A 23,874-nucleotide genomic window follows, 5' to 3' on the forward strand; every position below is an offset into this window, starting at 1 on the left:
ATGGTGGGAGGAACCAGGGTGGAGCTTTGACTGCAGTGGTGGGAGGAACCTGGGGACCGATCGAACGGAGGAGGAACCAGGGTGCGTGGAGGAACCGGCGGAGCAGAAAGGGTCGACGGACCAGGGCGACTTTCATGGCCTGGAAGGTGAAGCTGCTGGCTTGTGGGACGGAGATGGAGACGGGGACTCGGCTGACCGGGCTGACGATGGAGCGAGCGAGGATGATGGGGAAGCCGAAGGGAAGGAGAAGTCTGGTGGAGCGAAGGGATGGGACTCGGAGTCTGCCTTTCTTTCCCGATCTCCACACTGAGGTGTTAAGATTGTAGAAAAGGCCATTCTCGACCAGATTGTCAAGCCATACAGTCCATAATTATTCCTCCATCTTGGGCTCAAAAGAGAGCGGCTATGGGGTGATACCGCAGATTGAAAAATACTTTAGAGATCATATCTCTCACCTGACGCTCCGTCATCCCTCAAGGCTCAGACGCTGCCCACCAAACCATGTCGTACAACAGTGGCGGGTCGGGCTGGTGCGTGCTTTCATATGATAGACATCATGCAGGTGTAGCAGGCCGACCTCCCTAAAGCTTTAGATGACAACGGGGAGGTTGGGCTCGACAATATTAAAGAAATTCATCGAGCTGCAGACTTGTCTCTCCGGGAGAAGACGGCCCGCGCCATTGGCCACTCCATGGCAGTATTAGTAGACACTTTGTATTATTTTCTCCTGTTGTACATTGTTGGACTCGACATTTACCATGTTACAGTTTATTTATGTATTCTTTTTGTTTTTATATTGTGTTACAGTTTTACACATTTATTCAGTAAATCTGAACGACGACTCCGGTGCCAGTACAACCCTGCTTTCGCCTTCTGGCCTCTTTGGCGACGCCGTAAATACTGACGTCGAGAGGTTTCAGGAGGTGAAGCGACCCCGCCCCTAAACCTATCCATCAAGTGGGTTTAGACAAATCGTTCGAATTAGCCACCTTTTACTCGCTCGTACGAATTTGTGCGAATTAGTCGTGAGATAGCGTTGGTTTATCCCACGCAATTGCTCTAGATCTCGTGGGACTGTTGCCTGGGAGAAGCCCCACACATCAGCTGCGAGCTCCTGACACCTGCAGCAGCAGAAGGAGCGTGTTGCCTCTCGAGCCCCTCTCAGAAAGCTTGGGGGTCTAAACAACACTCTCACCTGAAGCCCTCTTAGCCAAAGTCAGATCTGCAGACTGTCATATAGGCGAGGACGGCTTAGGGAAGAAGTCCTTACGCTATGCGCAGGCCTCGGAGGGCGGTCAACCCTGTGGTGGAGCGACAATAAAAAGCCCTAGGAAATCCATGTTTGCTTCCTGCCGCCTCGTACGCCTCGGGACGCATTGGTTTCCAGCGAACGCAAATCGCAGTGTCCGCCTGAAGTCATTGCGCCCCTGTCACATTAGCTCCCGTAGATGAGGCCTGTGGAAACATTAATTCTGTTTTCTCCAGCCGGCCAGCCGCTTCAAGGCACCGAACCTGTTACACACATTACACCAGAGGTCAGTCTCGAGAGACTGATCCCCCTAGTAGAGTATGTGGAAGCTTGAAGGAATCTTGAAAGGGTCCTGCGTACAGTGGAAAAGGGTTACAGAATTCAATTCGAGTACAGTCTGCCAAAATTCAGTGGGGTGGTGTGGACCATATTCAAGCCCGAGCAGGGTCGGGTAATGGAGCTAGAAATTCAATCCCTCTTCGAGAAGGAGGCCATAGAATATATTCCTCCTCAGGAGAGAGAGGCCGGGTTCTACAGCCAGTACTTCATAGTTCCCAAGTTTTCTGGATACAGATTCCTTGAGACTGCTCTGCCATTTTCCCTTAAATAGATGGCCCTCCGTCCCTGCCCCAAAATAACAGGTTGCGTTCTGTTATGTTTGTCGTCAAGTTTAGTTTTGTTTTGTTTACATTCTGGATTTATTTAAACAAAGCTGCACTCGGGTTCTCACTTTAACTCGCCTCAGTGGATCTCTTACACCTATATGATCCTATTATTACTAGTGAACCAGTGAAGGTACTGTACATCAATTCTGATTCAACAACAAAAATTAGATGAATTAGTCTGTGGTGATATTCTGACAGCCTCCTGGCTAGCAATAATAATTCAAACATAGCATTTGTGTACAAATGTGGCTATTGTTTTAAACGATAATATTAAATGTTTACATGTCAACACTTTTGGTTGCATCATTAAAAATAGCTATCATTTACATATTAGCTAAACATAGGTCCATAGACCCTCAATGAAACATTACCCACTTTATCCCTTTTCATGTGGATGATGTCCTCATCTGTGACCTTAGAAACTGCTGAAGATCGTCCTCCATCGTAGAGCTACAACAGTTAATTGTTACAGCGTTGTGCTAAGTGTAATCATGGAAGTGTGGCTTATTCTTCTATAAAAGTAATAACATCTTTAAACTGTGTACACCACCCTTTGGCTTCTTTTTAGAATAAGGGACAGCCAGCAAAAACTGGTTCGTTGATCTTAATGTCCTACCTGATAAGATCCTAAAAGGTCAGCAATGTAATTTGGGAACATGTTATGCAGGGCTTTAAAAAACATTAATAAAATCTTACAATCGATCCTGTACTGAACCGGCAGCCAATGAAAAGAGGATAATACTGGAGTAATGTGGTCTCTTTTATATATATATATATATATATATATATATATATATATATATTTATATATTTATATATATTTATAAATATGTGGCTATATTACAGCTCTCCCTTAGTGCTTGTCTTTTTCACGTTTTGCAGTGTGTATGTTCACGACTCAGTGCTCCTAATATGTGTGCACTAACTTGGACAAATTCCGACTGTGTGTTACCATAATTTGCCTTCACATCACCTTTTCTTCTTTTCCATCTCCAAACCTGTTCTGCTCACAGGTGACTGGAGGATAGTGCGTGACCTCCAGCTTTGTTGCAATTTGATGACTTTTTTAACATAACGAGTGGTTAATGTCACGAGTGGTTTAATATGTTGCAGGCTCATTTATTGCTAATAAATAATATTGATGATACTAAATAATTTAATAATATTGGGCTTGTTTTTGAAGCTGCGGTTGCTTCTTTGTCTCGCGAGAGTGGGCAACACTGACTCACATGTGTGAAAACACCAGCAGAGAGGTGTAAAAAAAAAAAAACCTGCGAATATTACTTCCAGTGTGGGAACGGACACAGAAGTGACAAACCCCTTGGTATGTGGTAATTGTGGCCTCACGACATGTCCTTGATCTGTTGATCTGTTAGTTGATCTGTTAGTCAATGGGCTGAGTTTGTCCAGTGTTTGTTTAAATGTTGAAAAAGTGTGTGATATTGAGTGTATTAATGTTGGGTGCTGTGTGTATGAGATTAGTTGTCTTAGAGTGTTAAATATGTTGTATTAACCATTTATCTAAAGTACTAATTGCGCTTGCTGTGTTGTGTTGTGTGTGCAATTAAGTGTGTTGAACAAATATTTTTGTGACTGCTTAAAGATTATGTGGCATGAAAAAACTATTAAAAAAAATTTAAAAAGAAAAACTAAGGTAAGGGGGATGTAAAAGAGATTAGAAAAATCCCCCCCAGAACAAAAAACATGCTTTTACCAAACCGTGTTGTTGGTCCAATTTTAAATTGTAGTAGCAATTTTTTTTTTGTCACTGTCCCAAAAGAAAAATTTATGAAAAACAAACACATTCAGCAAAATACAGAACACAGATAACAAGGTTGACATTTTATCACGTCACTTTGTTGACAGATCTATTCCAACACAGCATATTTGGTGAAAATACCTTATTTTAAATGATGGTTGTGTGGTGGTGGCTGGATAAACACGATTGTGAAGCCAGTACATGAACTCACCATTCTACAGAATGCATTTGAACTTTGCACTGGGTCCTGGGGCAGGACTTTGGAGAGTGGTTGTTAGTGCTCAGTGCTCACAGTGGTGTCTCTGAACTTGTGGCAATGGGTGTCTGTGTTCTCTTGGGAATGTTTCTTTTGGTCTTCGGCACCAGCTGGTTCGGCTCAGCTTGCTCTCCTGCACATCCGAATTTGAATTCAGGCTCATTTTGTGCATGCGTATACCGTTTTTTGTATTTGGGACTTGTTCGGCAAAGCACAGATTTTTCACTTCGAGTTGATGGATTGACTGAGCACAGTTGGGTATGTTCGTTGAATATAGGGTTTTGTTTTGAATGAGGACCTCGGGCTGTGAATGGTTCAATGCGTCTTTTTGCATGCGGATGGTTGTTTTGAGGTCATTTGTTGAGCTAATGTGTGGTTGTCTTCTCAGTTGTCAAATTTTGTTGTCAATATTTTACAGTGTTGCATAATTATATGCAGGGATGCACATCATTTTTTGGTCTGGTCCTCAAGGGAGCACCTGGAGTTGCTGCTTGGTACTCACACTTTACACGGCACACTTATCCTATAACCTGACGTCAGGTCTTGTCTCTCCGGGAGAAGACGGCCCGTGCCATTGGCCACTCCATGGCAGTATTAGTGGCTATGGAAACGCACTTGTGGCTAAACTTGTCGGGCATCAGTAAGAAGGACAGGGCTTTCCTTATTGATGCCCTGCTTTCGCCTTCTAGCCTCTTTGGCGACGCCGTAAATACTGACGTCGAGAGGTTTCAGGAGGTGAAGCGACCCCGCCCCTAAACCTACCCATCAAGTGGGTTTAGACAAATCGTTCGAATTAGCCACCTTTTACTCGCTCGTACGAATTTGTGGGAATTGGTCGTGAGATAGCGTTGGTTTATCCCACGCAGTTGCTCTAGATTTCGTGGGACTGCTGCCAGGGAGCAGCCCCACACATCAGCTGCGAGCTCCTGACACCTGCAGCAGCAGAAGGAGCGTGTTGCCTCTCGAGCCCCTCTCAGAAAGCTTGGGGGTCTAAACAACACTCTCACCTGAAGCCCTCTTAGCCGAAGTCAGATCTGCAGACTGTCATATAGGCGAGGACGGCTTAGGGAAGAAGTCCTTACGCTATGCGCAGGCCCCGAAGGGCAGTCCACCCTGTGGTGGAGCGACAATAAAAAGCCCTAGGAAATCCATGTTTGCTTTCTGCCGCCTCGTCATCTCGGAACGCATTGGTTTCCAGCGAACACAAATCGCAGTGTCCGCCTGAAGTCATTGCGGCCCTGTCACATTAGCTCCCGTAGATGAGGCCTGTGGAAACATTAATTCTGTTTTCTCCAGCCGGCCAGCCGCTTCAGGGCACCGAACCTGTTACACACATTACACCAGAGGTCAGTCTCGAGAGACTGATCCCCCTAGTAGAGTATGTGGAAGCTTGAAGGAATCTTGAAAGGGTCCTGCATACAGTGGAAAAGGGTTACAGAATTCAATTCGAGTACAGTCTGCCAAAATTCAGTGGGGTGGTGTGGACCATATTCAAGCCCGAGCAGGGTCGGGTAATGGAGCTAGAAATTCAATCCCTCTTCGAGAAGGAGGCCATAGAATATATTCCTCCTCAGGAGAGAGAGGCCGGGTTCTACAGCCAGTACTTCATAGTTCCCAAGTTTTCTGGATACAGATTCCTTGAGACTGCTCTGCCATTTTCCCTTAAATAGATGGCCCTCCGTCCCTCTCCCAAGACCGTAACATAACTGGTTGCGTTATGTTATGTTTGTCGTCAAGTTTAGTTTAGTTTTGTTCATTCTGGATTTATTTAAACAAAGCTGCACTCGGGTTCTCACTTTAACTCGCCTCAGTGGATCTCTTACACCTATATGATCCTATTATTACTAGTGAACCAGTGAAGGTACTGTACATCAATTCTGATTCAACAACAAAAATTAGATGAATTAGTCTGTGGTGATATTCTGACAGCCTCCTGGCTAGCAATAATAATTCAAACATAGCATTTGTGTACAAATGTGGCTATTGTTTTAAACGATAATATTAAATGTTTACATGTCAACACTTTTGGTTGCATCATTAAAAATAGCTATCATTTACATATTAGCTAAACATAGGTCCATAGACCTTCAATGAAACATTACCCACTTTATCCCTTTTCATGTGGATGATGTCCTCATCTGTGACCTTAGAAACTGCTGAAGATCGTCCTCCATCGTAGAGCTACAACAGTTAATTGTTACAGCGTTGTGCTAAGTGTAATCATGGAAGTGTGGCTTATTCTTCTATAAAAGTAATAAATATCTGTAAACTGAGTACATCCACCCTTTGACTTCTTATTAGAATAAGGGACAGCCAGCAAAAATTGGTTTGTTGATCTTAATGTCCTACCTGATAAGATCCTAAAAGGTCAGCAATGTAATTTGGGAACATGTTATAAAACTAGATTAAAGTCGCATCTCTTCAGCCAGGCATTCATATAACATTCATAAAATATTTTTTAATCTTACAGTTCAAACTACAATCGGCCTCTAGCTCATAAATGCCAGAGGAGAACTGGCCCCCGACTGAGCCTGGGTTCTCCCAAGGTTTTTTTTTCTCCATTAGGTCACCTGATGGAGTTTTTCGGTTCCTTGCCACTGTTGCCTTTGGCTTGCTCAGTTGGGGATATTTTGGGGATATTTAATTTAATTTTATCAATCAATAAATTCCACTTGAAACAAACCTTGTTGTATTATTTTAATTTAATACTGTGAAGCTGCTTTGATACAATCTGTATTGTGAAAAGCGCTATACAAATATACTTGACTTGACTTGACTTATGCAGTGCTTTAAAAAACATTAATAAAATCTTATAATCGATCCTGTACTGAACCGGCAGCCAATGAAGAGAGGATAATACTGGAGTAATGTGGTCCCTTTTATATATATATATATATATATATATATATATATATATATATATATATATATATATATATATATATATATGTGTGTGTGTGTGTGTGTGTGTGTGTGTGTGTGTGTGTGTGTGTGTGTGTGTGTGTGTGTGTGTGTGTGTGTGTGGGGCAATATTACAGCTCTCCCTTAGTTCTTGTCTTTTTCACGTTTTGCAGTGTGTATGTTCACGACTTAGTGCTCCAAATATGTGTGCACTAACTTGGACAAATTCTGACTGTGTGTTACCATAATTTGCCTTCACATCACTTTTTCTCCTTTTCCATCTCCAAACCTGTTCTGCTCATAGGTGACTGGAGGATAGTGCGTGACCTCCAGCTTTGTTGCAATTTGATGATTTTTTTAACAACATGTCACGAGTGGTTTAATATGTTGCACGCTCATTTATTGCTAATAAATAATATTGATGATACTAAATAATATAATAATATTGGGCTTGTTTTTGAAGCTGCGGTTGCTTCTTTGTCTCGCGAGAGTGGGTAACACTGACCCACATGTGTGAAAACACCAGCAGAGAGAGGTAAAAAAAAAAAAACGTAGGTGTAAAAAAAAAAAAAAAACCTGCGAATATTACTTCCAGTGTGGGAACGGACACAGAAGTGAGAAACCCCTTGGTGATAATTGTGTTCTCATGGCATGTCCCGCACAGGAAAGGTGCAGGTCTGCAGGTCTTTCACTGCAGGTGCTCATGAGCTGAGAAGTTGATCTGTTAGTCTATGGGCTGAGTTTGTCCAGTGTTTGTTTAATGTTGAAAAAGTGTGTAATATTGAGTGTATTAATGTTGGGTGCTGTGTGTGTGACATTAGTTGTCTTAGTGTTGGGTGTTAAATGTGTTGTATTAACCATTTATCTAAAGTACTAATTGCGCTTGCTGTGTTGTGTTGTGTTGTGTGTGCAATTAAGTGTGTTGAACAAATATTTCTGTGACTGCTTAAGGATTCTGTGGCATGAAAAAAACGAATTAAAAAAATGTAAAAAGAAAAACTAAGGTAAGGGGGATGTAAAAGAGATTAGAAAATCCCCCCCAGAACAAAAAAAAAAACGCTTTTACCAAACTGTGTTGTTGGTCCAATTTTAAACTGTAGTAGCAATTTTTTTTTTTTTCACTGTCCCAAAAGAAAAATTTATGAAAAACAAACACATTCAGCAAAATACAGAACACAGATAACAAGGTTTACATTTTATCACATCACTTTGTTGACAGATCTATTCCATCACACAGGATATTTGGTGAAAATACCTTATTTTAAATAAGGAAAAACACTGAATATATTCAGAGGTCTACTACATAACAGGGTGTCTTGATGTGGTGAAGAAAAGCAGCACTGCATAGGTTAAAAACCTGCAAACAAAAATTAACATTAATGACAAAGTTCCCCTGCATTGCATCTGGCAAATGACAGAGAATGAGTTATATATCAAGGTATAACAAGGATGATGTAACGCTTAGTTCAAGGAAGATGAAGATGATGATTAAATAACGGAAGATTTAATATAATTCTCAGAGTAAACAGCCAATATATGAAACAGCGTGTAAACACGAACAATAAACGGAAAAAAAACTGAATGGAAAGGAGGAACTTAAATATATGTGGTTTTCACGATCACCAGCGGGAGTACACTTGAGAGCCACCAGGGGGCACTCAGACTAGTGTTCATAGCATTTCATCAGACTATTTCCCCCATAATCATTTGTTTGTTTGTTTGTTTGTTTGTTTGGACTACCTTCCTGTGCTTGACCCTTTGCCTGTATTTGGATTTTGACTATGGATTACTCAATAAAAGCTGCGTTTGGATCTCCAACCTTTCAAGTCTCTGTGTAGTTTCGTAACAGAGGTGATGAGACAATGACAAACAGCTGTGATGATTAGTGTTAGTGTCCATAGTAACTGATGAGTGGCGGGAAACTATACAAAGGAACACGTGACTAAAGAAAACAAACTAGTGTCAATGAACAGAACTAAAAAGGAACATAACGTGACGGATGCGACTTGTGTCAGTCGATGATTTCGCTTTGTCGTTTGTTTTGTGGTATGTGCATGGATGGATGCATACCGGCTGTCGTCTGGCGGCGCTGTGTTCGGCAGTCTTATGGAAACTCACCATTCTACAGAATGCACTTGAACTTTGCACTGGGTCCTGGGGCAGGACTTTGGAGAGTGGTTGTTAGTGCTCAGTGCTCACAGTGGTGTCTCTGAACTTGTGGCAATGGGTGTCTGTGTTCTCTTGGGAATGTTTGTTTCGGTCTTCGGCACCAGCTGGTTCAGCTCTGCTTGCTCTCCTGCACATCTGAATTTGAATTCGGGCTCATTTTGTGCATGCGTATACCGTTTTTAGGGGTTCAAGCATGAAATGCTGAAACCCTATTGTGATTGTAAGGATTTGTAAAACTGATCATGCAGGCCAAACCGTAAGGCCTAGAGACTTGAAACCTGGCCAGATGGTAGGCCTCAATTTGGGGAGAACCTATCAGAGTATGACCCCGATTGGCCCATAGGTGGCGCTACAGCAACCAAAAGTACAAGCTCGCCCATAACTCTTAGACCGTTTGTCCTAGTCAAGTGTCTTACACCACGGTGATCCCTGGCTCGAGGCAGACAAAATGCGTATCTCCAATTTCGATTTAGGCAGGGAAAATTTTCTGCTGTCGAACTTTATCCAAAACCTACTTTTGGGAACAAGTCCCTGGTTTTTCACCCGATTGGACCCAAACCAGTCTAGGACAATTCTCTGGACTCTCTAGATCAATAATTATCGAAAAACTTTTGAACTTTTGCATTTGGATGGCTGTAATAGGGTCACTTATAAAAATGGGCGTGGCAAAATACACTCAAAAGCCTATAAATCCTAAATGAAAACTCAGAACTTCACAAAAATTGGTGAGCATATGTGACATAACATCATTAATAGGCGTGCAACATTTTATGGAGATTGGACCATAGGTGGCGCTATAACTGTTAAAAAGCTTTAAAACCATATATTTCCTATGGTACATTGCCTGTATTGGCTGTAAATGGTCTTTTCCATTTATTATATCAGTGGTTACATGCTTGCTAAATAAAACGTAATAACTTTTGATGATTTTGTGCTTAAAGGCCTTAACTGCTTGAACCCCGATAAATGCTGCTTGCAGCTTTAATTTGTATTTGGGACTTGTTCGGCAAAGCACAGATTTTTCACTTCGAGTTGATGGATTGACTGAGCACAGCTGGATATGTTCGGTGAATATAGGTTTTTGTTTTGAATGAGGACCTTGGGCTGTGAATGGTTCAATGTGTCTTTTTGCATGCGGATGGTTGTTTTGAGGTCATTTGTTGAGCTAATGTGTGGTTGTCAGTTGTAAAAAAAAAAATGTTTTTTTTGGTCTGGTTCTCAAGGGAGCACCTGGAGTTGCTGCTTGGTACTCACACTTTACGCAGCACACTTATCCTATAACCACTTTTTGTCACTTCACTTTCCTCCTGACTCTCTTGCTCTCCTCACTATCATCTTTTCTCTCGAACATGGTAGATGATTATGATGATTTTTTTATTTTATTAATATTAATGACAGACAACAGAAGGAATATTAGGCTGTTGTCACTATAATGTTCATTTGCACTGCTGACTGTTATTACAGAAACAACTGTTTACATATGCATCTTGCACTACTACCTTGACTGGAATATGCTCAATTTGCACTGCCGACTGTTTATTTACAGTACCGACTGTTTACATATACATTTGCAATACCGTACTTTAACTGTAATATGCAATTACTTCCACTGCACTTTCACTCGGATAGCTTCTGTCCAAACTTTATTTGCACTACTTTAAATCCATTGTTATACTGCTCATTTTAGCCTAACTTATACATATATCTATTTGTAAAATTCTGTTTATAGTAATAGCCATCTGTATATTATGCTCACATTCTGTTTATAGTAACACCCATCTGTATATATATATTCATAGTACATATCTATCTGTAAAATTCTGTTTATAGTAATAGCCATCTGTATATTATGCTCACATTCTGTTTATAGTAACACCCATCTGTATATATATTCAGTACATATCTATCTGTAAAAATACTGTTTATAGTAATAGCCATCTGTATATTAGCCATCTGTATATACATCTGTATATTATATTCAGTACATATCTAGCTGTAAATTCTGTTCACAGTAATAGTTATCTGTATATTATATTCATAGGACAAATCTATCTGTAAATTTTTGTTTATAATAGTATTCAACTCTATATTTATTCAGTACATATCCATGTTCTGCACTTATGGAACCACTGTATATCCTGCACTTGCTGCTATTGCACTTCTGGTTAGACCTAAACTGCATTTCGTTGCCTTGTACCTGTACTTGTGTAATGACAATAAAGTTGAATCTAATCTAATCTAATCTAAAAGACTGAATGCATGGAACCAATATACTGACACGCACCCGGTTTCTTTCTCAACTGTTCACTTATGACATAACCGAGAGAATTCTTGCCAAGATGGGTATTTTTACATAATTTTGGGTCTATGTGTCCATTCAAGCGCAAATAAACGTGAAAGAGGAATCAATTGTGTTTGAGCGCTGTCTGATGCGCTCAGATGCGCAACAGTTATATGCACCCCTGATTATATATGATTTAGGTAGGGATCCAGAACTCGAAAAGAAAAGGCTAAATGACCCAAAAGGGGCAGAAAGTCCTGTTAATTCCATAATATGTAATAATAGGCCCACATGGGGCAGCAATGCAGGTTGAAGGAGGACATTTCTTTGAAAATGGTTTCAAATTCCAAATTCAATTCCACATGTCACTTTGTATGCAAGTAGGATTCCTCTAAAAAACTTTAGGACAAATGATGAAACAAGTGGGAAGCCACAGACAGTTCTCTCATTATCCAATTGACAGGAAAATTTGTATTAAAAAAATAGCTGAGTTAATAAGAGGAATGGAAAAACAAATACAGAGTTAGGAATGGTGAAATCTGCTTATCAAGTCAGAATTTAAAGTAGGCCAATAGGGGTTATGCGGAGCGCCCAGCGTTTCGAACTGGAAAACAGGTCAAAGCATTTCCGCTTTTCACTTCCGTACACATCTGCAGCGGTAGGTGATCTCTGAGGTAACTGTTCCTTTTCGCTTATTATAATAAAATTCTTATTTCTGATTAAACTTTAGTGTATTTGTTTTAATTAAAATGTCACAAATGTTGAAATATCAGAAACGGGAACATCCGAACAGCAGTATTTGTTGTGTGTCGATCTGCTCTGTGTCGGGGAAAATTAAGTAACTTTGACATTCAGAGCACTGGGCAGAAATCACATTGCGTCAACACCCGCCTTCGCAATGCTTTGTTTTAATAAAACAGTCAGATTCCCCCGGTCCCCGGAGAGCCCGCCTCGGCGCCGGTGAGACCGTGGACCCGGCCCCCCGAGGGAGCCCGCCGGACGGCGAGGGAGAGGCCACACCAGGCCACACCGAGACCTCGGACGGAAACGGGAAGGGGCGCCGTGGGTCAATAATACATAATTGAAGGTTGACCAGCATAAACACACAGGACATCGTAGTAATTATACTGTTGGTACTATAACCCCATCATTAAAATGCAGTCTTCATTTGATTGTTTTAATCGTCTGCGAGCAAAAATAAAAGGCTAAACTACTGATAGCATACAAGTCTAAACTAACTAACTGTTTATTGATAGTTAGCTAAGGCTATATCGGGTGCCATTAGCATAAGCTTACATATACTACATACCTTCATAATTATGAATAAATGAGGAGGTGTAAAACTTAAATCCCTTGTCTAACAGAGTACTCGGGGCTCTGGATGTCCGTTTGGCAATACGGTGCACATCGGAAATAGATATTAGGGGTAGCTCCTGTAAACACCGGCTATAGAAGGTCGCCATTACTACGCTGTGTTTACCTCAGTAGCTGACGGCCGGAAGTAGTTAAACCTGTTTTGTAGAACCTGGAAGAATGTTGCGCATAACCCCTATTGCCTACCCTACATTAACAAATGTTAAACATTTAGCATTTTGTTAACAGACTGATTGCAAAAATTACTGATGTGCATCCTGAGACATGGCACTGGCATATTTTAAGATGTGTCAGTGCAAGTTGCTTTCAGTTAAAACAGTAAAACAGTCTGGGACTAGCTTAAGCCTTGTCTGTGAAACCGGGAGTTAGATTTTTGGATTGTGGTAGTACTCGGTTCTACTCGACCCACTCCAGGCGGGACTCAAACCGTGGTCTCAGGCGTGGGAGGTGGGCTCTCTAACAATGAGGCTATAGACCGCAGCCTTTAGCATCAGTCGCTAGTGTGCCTCTTGAGATCAGGGGAGGGAAAATAAGGTAACCAAGACATACTGAAACTCTGCTATTTTCTGCATTCTGCAAAGAAGAAAGATGCTTGATGCTCAATCAAAAGCCAGAATGAGGAGAGGCAGAGAGACGAGAGCATCCAGAGTCAAACCACTTTGTCACATCATGACGCCAGGCCCTTGAAAGCCATCAGACCAAATGCATTGGATGAGGAGGGAGTTCAGCCCAACAAGATGAACTGATCGCTGATCCAAGCAGAAGGACTTCATCCTTTCCCAAGATGTGATACATTTTCAGTGATCACTACAGAGACTGCTTTAAATGTTATTGATTGGCCATATTAATTGCATTTTTATTATTCACTGGTCCAACAGCAGTTCTCTGTATTCTGTTAGGCTAACACTATCTGTTTCTTTTAACAGACATCAGTCCAGCAGTAAGGATTATAGAAAAAGAAAAAAGGAGGGAAAGTTGAGTGTTTGCTTAACTCAACAATTAACTAAAACTGGGAATCATGGGGTGAATGGCTTACTAAAGTGGGAATAATAATAGCCATAGTAGTTGTTGTTTCTGTGTTGTTGTTTTTTGTGCTGTGCCTTCCCACAGATCAGTGATGGCCTAAGCAGATGATCAATGTGTCTATGAGGAGATTTGGAGATGAGCCATTCCACCGAACAGTAACGTGCGGTGAAATCTTGTCATGGGTAGGCTTGCAATTCTGACTTTATAACATGCAATTGAGACTTTATTTCACGCAATTCTGACTTTATATCTCGCAATTCTGACTTTATATCTCGCAATTCTGACTTTATTTCACGCAATTCTGACTTTATATCTTGCAATTGTGAGATAAAAAGTCGCAATTATCTTTTAAAATGTTTTATTCTGTGGCAGAAACAAGCTTCCATACCTCCTGGCCTCTTCCTCCCATCCATCCTCCCTGACTCGTACCGTTACGGTAGGGCCGGCCCAGCTATCGGTAGGCGCCGGCGGTGCCGCGGTAGCCTACCTGAGAAAACGTTTTGGAAAAGACGGGCTATGGACCCAACCAACTCTATAGGAGGGGAGGGGAGGGGAGAACTCCCTCACATGGTACAACCCATGCAGAGGCTGTGCGCTGCGCTGTCAGAATGCAGAACGTGTGTAGCCTAATGTAACTAACGTGACAAATGTGAAAAAATAAATGAATCCTCGACCGGCCCAAAAGTGAAGCGGCCCACCGGGAATTCTCCCGATTCTCCCGATTACCCACCCCGGGCCTGTTGACAGCCAACGCTAGGCGCCGCTAGATGCTAAGTATCGGGAAGCGCGGATTGAGTGAGAGTGAGTGGATCACGTGACATGAAGCAAGCTCGGTCTCTGCCTCAATAGCCGCGTTTCCACTGTCGGGCCAGGGCCGGGCCGTGCTAGTGCGTGCCAGGGCCACTCGCGTTTCCACTGTCACTTCCGGGGCTTGATCGGGGCTTACTCGGGGCCAACGGCCAGGATTTCTGGCCCATCGAATACCTTGGGCCAGCTCGGGCTAGAGGCGTGGTCAAGGTAAAAGGCGGAGTTTATCGGTGTTAGGGACCGTTAGGGAAAAGTTATGGTCTGCGGCAAGATGCACATTTCACTTTTTTATATCGCGAAAATTAAACGCTGCTCGAAATGGAGAATCGCCTGTACTGGTCTGTCGAAGATACCAAAGCTCTTCTGAGCATTTGGGCAGAAGAAAGGGTACAACGTCAATTTGACGGCGTGTGCAGAAACGAGGACGTTATAAAATACATCGTTGCTGAACTTGCTAAGCTAAGCATTCAGCGAACAACGCTTCAAGTTCGTGAAAAATAAAAAAGTTGCGGGCGCAGTACAAGGCGATTAAAACGCACAATGGACAAAGCGGTGCCCAGAGAAGGAACTTTCCATGGTTCGACTTGATGGACGGTGTGCTGGGTCACCGTCCCTCTGTTAGTGCAGAGACAAGTCGGGACACTATGGCAGCCGCGGACAGTGAGTTAATACATGCTATCTTCTTAAAATCTAAGTTTTCTAACTTCCTAAGAAAACAAATAAAATATTGCATAAGTGGTTCATATGCGTGTTTATGTTTTGTGTGCTAGAATCGTCATCCCAGAGTGCTTTATTTGACTCAGAAGTGGAGCAGGGACCGTCTACTACACTTCCACTGCTAACGTCGACACCCGGTATGCAAAAAATATACAAAATACACCACAGAAGTATTAAACATTTTGTTAGTTTCTTGTCAGTATGTAATTATTCTAAATATGTTTATTACAGAGAGACATGACGGCCCTGAAGATCTAACCATAATAAGAGGAGGATCACATCACATTCCACAAAGGACTAGACCAGGTATTTTTGCGTTTAATGTACCTGCTAAATATATGTAACAAACTTTACAGTTTGGTATACTGTATGTGCTATACCACAATCTATAATCTATCAGAAGTCATCCCAAATATCCTGCTTATTTTTGTGTCTGCTTTTACAGAGAGTCGCAAACGCAAAGCTGCAAATTTGGCATCAAGGGAGTTTTTGCAGTGTATGCGGGACATTACACAGCAACAGATGGAAGAAGAGCGGGAGCTGAGAAGAGAAGAAATGAAGAAAGAAATGATGATGAGACGAGAGGAATTGGACTATGATGCACAACTCAGACGGGAGGAGATGTCACAAAGACAGAAAGAATCTGAGTCTTTTGCATCAGTCTTCAGTAATTTGACCGCAGCCCTTCTCCAACGGAAGTAGATGGACAAAACATCTATCTTTCTGTTTGCCTTAATGCCTTAAAAGTTTTTTTGTGTAAATAGTAGGCGGCTACTTAAAATCACCTGCCATTTCGTTTGTGTGCACATTTGTAATAGTACTTCTCAAAAGCACCTGTTTTGTTTCATTTGTATGTGTGTGTATGCACATTTATATGCACATTTTATAAGCACCTTTGTATTTTTGCACTCTGATTTGAACTTAATATATAAATAAAGTAATAGCTGTGCTATTATAACTGAGGCAAATGGAAATCATGCTTATTAAGGGGCACATTATCAAAAGCAAAATACACATTATTATAGTAAAATATTATACACATATTATAAGGCATATTTGTAAAATGAATGTTACTTAAATACATTATTTATCAGTAATACATTGTTGGTTCATGTTAGTTCACACTGCATATATGTTAGCAAAAAAAAAATGTCTTATGAAAACCTATTGTTTTCTCTTGGAGTAACGTTTGATGACCAGCTGACCTTCACAGATCACATTTCAAAGACAGCTCGATCATGCAGGTTTGCACTGCACAACATCAGGAAAATCAGGCCTTTCCTAACTGAGCATGCAACACAACTCATCGTCCAGGCCCTGGTCATCTCTAGGCTTGACTACTGCAATGCTCTTCTGGCTGGACTTCCAGCATGTGCAACCAAACCCCTACAGATGATCCAGAATGCTGCAGCTCGTCTTGTCTTCAACGAGCCCAAGAGGGCCCACGTCACTCCTCTGTTCATCTCTCTGCACTGGCTACCTCTCGCTGCTCGCATCAAGTTCAAGGCACTGACGCTTGCTTACAGAACTATCACAGGCTCAGCTCCCTCCTACTTTCACTCACTCCTACGAGTCTACATCCCTACCAGACACCTATGATCGGTCAACGAGCGACGTCTCGTGGTTCCATCACAGAAAGCCACAAAATCACTTTCCAGAACATTCTCATTCACAGTTCCATGCTGGTGGAACGCTCTCCCCACCCTCATCCGGAATGCAGAATCCCTGACAACATTCAAAAGACAGCTGAAAACCAATCTCTTCCGTGAGCACTTAACCTTATAGAGAAAAAAAAAAAAAAAAAAAAAAAATTCCTTTCCCTTTGTAACATTTGGAAATTTGTTTTCCTTTCCCTTTGTAACATTTGGAAATTCGTTTTCCTTTCCCTTTGTAACATCACTTATCAGGCTTATGCTACTCTGAATAATACCTGACCTTCGTACTTTGAGCACTTCTTGCGTTGTTGTTGCTTTTGCCTCTTTATGATGACTCGCTGAATTTTGTCCTAATTTGTAAGTCGCTTTGGAGAAAGGCGTCTGCTAAATGACTAAATGTAAATGTATTGTAAAAGTTTTTACAGTAGATAATAAACTAAAATATAAAGACTTTGTGACTCAGATAAGCCATTAAGGCAGGTATTGGTATAGACTGCTATGCTTATTGATGGGCACATTATTTAAACGGCTGTCTGATGGGCACCTTTTGTATTCTGTAATACTGTAAACAGTGTAAGCAGTTTCACATTTAAAAGTACCATTAACAGAAGTGACCATATCTAAAAACATTTGAACAGACAAATACTTACAACTGCAATAAATACATAAAAACATACCTGTAGCGCTGAGTATTTTTGATTTTATTTAAATTAGATTGTTTAATTGAATGTTATTTAAAAAAAAATATTGCACTATTCACTCTGTATGCTTAAATGGCCTATTGCTTTTTGATCAAATAATGTCTGATGTAACCATGTACCATTTAGGATAAAGAATTGTATTCAAGTCACAAAACAGGGTTACGCCAAATCTTCATTTCAAATATTTTATTTGTAACAAACACAATATAACAACAACTTACAATTATTGGTGCTGCATGAACAACTGTTGCAGAGCACTTCTTGCATCTGAACGCTCATCACCAACATTGCAAGGTGAACGTTCAGCATCTTTATCACTATCACACCACTCTGGTATAAATCTGTCCATGTACAGTTCACACAAGTTGTGCAGTGTACAGCATGTCTCCACCATATCAACAACAACATTTACATTGCAGTCATTTCGCTTACTGAGACACTTCCACCTTCCTTTCAACCTCCCAAACGCATGTTCAACCACACAACGGGCTCGACTTGTTCACATGTTGTAAAGTTCTTGGCCCTCTGTAAGCCTGCCAGTATCAGGATATGGTTTTAGCAACCATTTCTGTAATGGGTAAGCAGAATCACCAAGAATGAAGTAGCCAACATCAGTTCCACATATGTTTTTTACTCTGCCAGAAAAAACATTACTGTTTGTGGCCCAAGCCCATAGGCGTGACTTTCTGAGGACACTAGCGTCGTGTTCTCTCCCTGGCTGTCCAACATTCAGGTCCCAGAACATCCCTTTGCCATCCACAGTTGCTTGTAAAATGATGGAGTGCCAACCTTTACTGTTGTGGAAATCTGATTGATATTGTGGAGGTTTTAATATAGGGATGTGAGAACCATCAATAGCACCCACGCACTGTGGAATTCCAAACCTCTCTTCGAAGTAATCTGCCATCTCAGATAGTTTGTCCTGGTCTGGTGTTTTGATGAACTTGGGCCGAAGTATTGCAATAACAGCCTTACAAAAGTCATGCACACAGCGGCAAACAGAAGTCCGACTGACAGCAAACAGGTTGGCTACCGTCCTGTACTCTGTTGTTGATGCTAGTTTATACAATGCAATGGCTACCCGTTTCTCCAGAGGAATGCATAATCGATATGTTGTATCTTGTCGCTGTAGTGCAGGCTTCAGAGTTGTACAAATGTATGTGAATGTTTCTCGGGAAACTCTGAAGTCGCCCAGCCACTGCTCATCTGTAAATCTTTGAGCAGTGTTCTCTCACCAGTCACTTGTTCGCTGATAGGCCCACACCTCAGCGGTCCGCATTATATTGGTGTAGTAGTGATGCATCATCTGGAAAATAATAGAATGAAGTGTAAACATTAATTCCATAATTATGTCACAGATCTGTACATAAACATAAATGAAAGGCACTTCTACAGCATTTATAAATATTTGCTAACACATTTTTACACTCCAATGTTTTATTTGTTAAAATCCGTTAACGCACTGTGAACTAACATGAACAAAGTGGTACTATAAACACTAGGCTACTTCCCTAATTATGCGAAATACATATGCATATACAAAATCATGGGTATAAATAGATGTATTATCAGACGAATAATACAATGAAAGTTTAACATTAACGTTACCTCCTAATTATATTAATATAGCAAGCAAGATATGATAAGCTAGCAAAATATTTGTGTTTTAAAGACAGTTAATGAAAGCTCATAAAAACAACTCTGTGCTATATGATTTGAAGTTATGCTCACATCGACTACAAGATACGAATTAACTATACTATAAACGGAAATATTTACCGTTTCCATCCATTGCTGGCGACTCTGCATTCGCTGTAACCCGTTCTGTAATTTTAGCAAGCTAGTGTCCTGCCTGAATGAACATCATAATTCCCGCTGAAATGGATGGGGTTGTATGACGTTTGATCCAGTTAAGGCGTGTTAAGGGCGGGGTTTAGGGCAGCGCTGCAGGGCTAATGGCCCGGCAGTGGAAACGCAAGCCCGGTGCTTGAGGCCCGAGGCCACTGGCCCGGCTCGGCTCGCTGTTAGCCCTAGCCCGGCCCTGGCCCGACAGTGGAAACGCGGAATGTTGATAATTCAAGACAGCATGAGAACTGACTGCGCATGCGCAAATCTACGTAAACTACGTTCTATGGACCAAAGAGGCACTGCTAACCTCTGCCTCAATGGCCATGGCCTTGAATTTCCTGCATGAAACAATGGTTCTCTTACGAGAGGTCTCTCTCGTACTTGCGTAAGATATCTTACGCTAGGGGAAAACCTCTTTTCCTCGAGATATTGAAGCCAAAAATTATCCTTAATTTTGCAATAATGTAAAACGCATTGCAGCAGCATGCAGACATGGGCGAGACAGCTCGCGCGCCCATTGGCTGCTCTGCGGCAACTGCACCAGCCTATCGATAGAGGCTCCTCATGACGTCAGAACCAATGAGGGCACTTCGCGCCCATTACGTCATGTCCCGCCGAAATCGGGTGGGGCCAGGGCTATAAATACGGCCCAGAGAGGCTGGTTTGGTCAGTTTTTCATCTCTTCAGCGGGCTCACGCATCGCTGGATCCTGAGAGGAAGCCGCGCCGTCTGATTGCAAGCACCCAGCGGGATTACTCTGCATCTGAAGCTGCCGGTCGACAACTCGCCGCCTTCAGTCGCCGTTCCTGCTGACGCTTTCCGGCGTACATATCCTTTTCTCTGTTACTGTGTTTTGTATATGTGTGTGTGTTCGCCGCCGCGACACACACTCTCATTGCACTAAAAGAGCCGGGCGTCTTTTTCAAGACGCCCCTTTCCCCCCCCAACCCGCAAAGCTCGCCGGTGCGCCCGCTTGCCTTGCCTGCTTGGAGGATGATACCTGCTCTCCCTCTATTCGAGCCGCGCAAACCGCGCCGTTCACAGGGGATGTCAGGAGCGGACGGTCACGGGGCTAGCTTTCTCTCTCCCTCTGTTCGAGCCGCGCAAAATGCGCCGTTCACAGGGGAGGCTGGAAGCGGACGGTCGGGGTTAGTTTTTCTTTACGTACAAGAAAGCTAACGTTACCCTGCCTCTGCGCCCCATTCACGCGTCAATCACCAGCGAAAGGAGAAAATAGCGTTTTAGTCCCGCCGAGGCTGGACTGACCTGAATTTTCTCACACATGTCTCAGTTCCCTGATCAGGCGACTGGAAATATAAATATTGCAGCGCCGGCAAGCAAACGCCGAAGAAAACATGTTGACGCTATTATATGCTCGTGCATCTGAAAGTCTCTGTGTTCCCCCTGTGGCTCAGTGGCGGAATCTTTGGTTTTTCACACGAGAGACTGGGGTTCGAATCTCGGTCTAACGGCAGATTAATTATGCCTCCAATGCTTCGCTCTGTTAGTTCCCTGAAAGGCGACTGCAGATGTGCATTTTGCAGCCAACGAGCGCGTTGTACAACCCGCTCGCCTGCACCCAAACACCGTTTCTATGGTTCCCGCGCGTCACTGGCGAAAGGAGAAAAGAGTGATAATGTCCCGCTGCGGCCGGGCCGAATTCTATTTCTAACACATTTCTCATTCCCCTCTGAAGTTCAGGCGACTGGAAATGTCATACTGCAGTGAGCGAGTCTGTTGTAATGCACGCACGCCTGCAAACAAACGCCAGCATGTTGACGCTCTCTGTTTCTATGGCAACTTCTCGCTCGTTCAGTTCCAGTAAATGCGACTGTTCCAGTGTATTCTGCAGTAAACAAGTCGGCGACACAGCCCGCTTGCCTGCACACAAACGCCGCTTTACGGCTACCCAGATAAATCCCATAGAGTGTATTTTCTGGTGTTCCGGCCACGGCCGATGGTGTTATGAGTGTAAACAAAATGCCCGCTGCCCAGTGCTCATTCCTACACAGAAACACAGGTTTCTCTGATAATACTCGCGCTATATAATTGCCTTTGTGTCTTCCCCTGTGGCCCAGTGGCAGATTCTCAGGTTTTCATGCGATAGACCCGTGTTCGATCCCAGGTCTGCTGGCAAAAAAAAAAAAAAAAAAATTTTGCCGTCAATGCTCGCTCTGTCAGTTCCCTGAAAAGGCGACTGCAGATGTGTATTTTTGCAGCCAACGAGCGCGTTGTACAACCCGCTCGCCTGCACCCAAGCACCGTTTCTAGGGTTTCCGTGCGTCACTACCTCCATTCTCACACATTTCTCTGGAAATGTCAATATTGCAGTGCACAAGCCTTTTGTAATACACGCACACCTGCAAACAAACGCCAGCATGTTGACGTTCTCTGTTTCTATGGCAACTTCTCGCTCGTTCAGTTCCAGTAAATGCGACTGTTCCAGTGTATTCTGCAGTAAACAAGTCGGCGACACAGCCCGCTTGCCTGCACACAAACGCCGCTTTACGGCTACCCAGATAAATCCCATAGAGTGTATTTTCTGGTGTTCCGGCCACGGCCGATGGTGTTATGAGTGTAGGCAAAATGCCCACTGCCCAGTGCTCATTCCTACACAGAGAAACAGCCCGTCACACAGGGCTCGCGCACATGATATCGACCCAGATCGATTGCGCATTAAATGTGGTAAATGTGCCCACTGCCCAGTGTCCACAAACACTACGTTCTGCACGTCTCAAGGTTTCTGTAAAACGAAACCAACATGCATCCGCTCTGCTCAGGCAGACAATGCTCTCAGTGTTGTAAATGTGCCCGCTATCCCACGCCCACATTCACACATAGACATGACAGGTCTTACGGGACTCGCCCAGCCCTCCCCCTCTCGGTTGACCACCGCAGAGGAGTCGAGCGCGGGCAATCTGCCCGCTGTTATCAGCGCGCCCCCTGCCTCAAATGTCATAAGCGCGACGCTTATGTTGCAGCACACTGAAGCCCCTCTGTCGCTGAGCGACCAGAGCGCGCTTCGCACTCAACCCCTAGCCATTCGTGCAAACGCATGGGCAAGGCTACCCGGGGTTTCGAAGTGGGTGCTAGACATTATAGAAAGAGGCTATTCGCTACAGTTCGGTCGACGCCCGCAACGCAAAGCGGCGCGAATCGATACTACGGTGAAAAAGGAAGTAGCACACCTACTTCGGGCCGAAATAGCGAAGTTACTGAGCAAAGGGGCTATAGAACCCCTATCACAAGCTCAGAGCGAAGGGGGCATGTACAGCAGATATTTTCTGGTACCCAAAAAGACGGAGGTCTCAGACCCATTTTAGATCTAAGACGACTAAACAAAGCACTTCTGAAACGATGGTTCAGAATGCTCATGACCAAGAAAATCCTCTCGCAAATTTGCCAAGGGGACTGGTTCATGTCGATAGATCTGAAAGACGCTTATTTTCAAATACAAATAGCGTCACGTCACAGGCGATTTTTGAGATTCGCCTTCGAGGGCCAGGCATATCAGTACACAGTCCTGCCATTTGGCCTATCCCTGGCACCTCGCGTATTCACGATGTGCATGGATGCAGCGCTCGCACCCCTCAGGCTCCGAGGCATACGAGTGCTGAATTATTTGGACGATTGGCTGGTTCTAGCTCGATCACAGTCGGAGCTCATAGAACACAGGACCATATTACTCGATCACCTCGAGAATTTAGGTCTCACAGTCAATTGGGCAAAGAGTTCACTGTCTCCCAGTCAGAAAATATCTTTTCTGGGCACAGATCTGGACTCGCTGTCTATGACAGCACAGCTGTCGCCGCAGCGCAGACTAAGTATTCAGCGCATGACAGAGATTTTTCGCCACGGCGCTTTTAGTCCCGCTCAAAAAGTTTCAAAGGATGCTGGGTCTCATGGCTTCAGCATCCTCAGTGCTTCAGCTGGGTCTGCTTCGCATGCGCCCGCTGCAGTATTGGTTGAAAGCGCGCGCCGCGCAGAGCTTGGACCTCCGGTCTCGCGCGCCTCAAGGTCGATCAGAAATGCGTCGCAGCTCTGAAACCTTGGACAGTGACCGACTGGTACCGGTCAGGTGTAAGCCTGGGGACTTCCTCGAGTGTGAAGGTGGTGTCTACGGACGCCTCAACCTCGGGATGGGGAGCGCTGCTCGAGGGCAGACCGTTATTCGGCCAGTGGTCGGAACGGGAAAAGCTTCTGCATATAAACTGCCTGGAAATGATGGCAGTCGACAACGCGCTGAGGCGCTTTTGTCCCCAGATAAAAAGACACCACGTCTTGGTCCGTTCGGACAACATGTCAGTGGTGGCTTATATAAATCACCAAGGAGGTATCAGATCCAGAATCCTTCACAGGCTGACGGAATGCCTCCTGGTCTGGGCTCAGGGCAGCGCATGTGCCCGGCCATCTGAATGTGGGACCAGACAGACTGTCCAGAAACAATCTGCCGACAGGAGAATGGT

General features: G+C 43.4%; 1 long non-coding RNA gene across 1 annotated transcript; it reads left to right on the forward strand.

The window, feature by feature from the left end:
* The first annotated feature begins 14,724 nt into the window (after nucleotides 1–14,724).
* On the forward strand, nucleotides 14,725–16,157 carry LOC309488224. The gene is made up of 3 exons (XR_014202065.1): nucleotides 14,725–15,341; nucleotides 15,436–15,510; nucleotides 15,650–16,157. It is a non-coding gene; the product is annotated as an uncharacterized lncRNA (long non-coding RNA).
* Nucleotides 16,158–23,874: the final 7,717 nt, after the last annotated feature.

Source organism: Leuciscus leuciscus (assembly GCF_965113295.1).
Source record: "Leuciscus leuciscus genome assembly, chromosome: 23".
Taxonomy (NCBI): domain Eukaryota; kingdom Metazoa; phylum Chordata; class Actinopteri; order Cypriniformes; family Leuciscidae; genus Leuciscus; species Leuciscus leuciscus.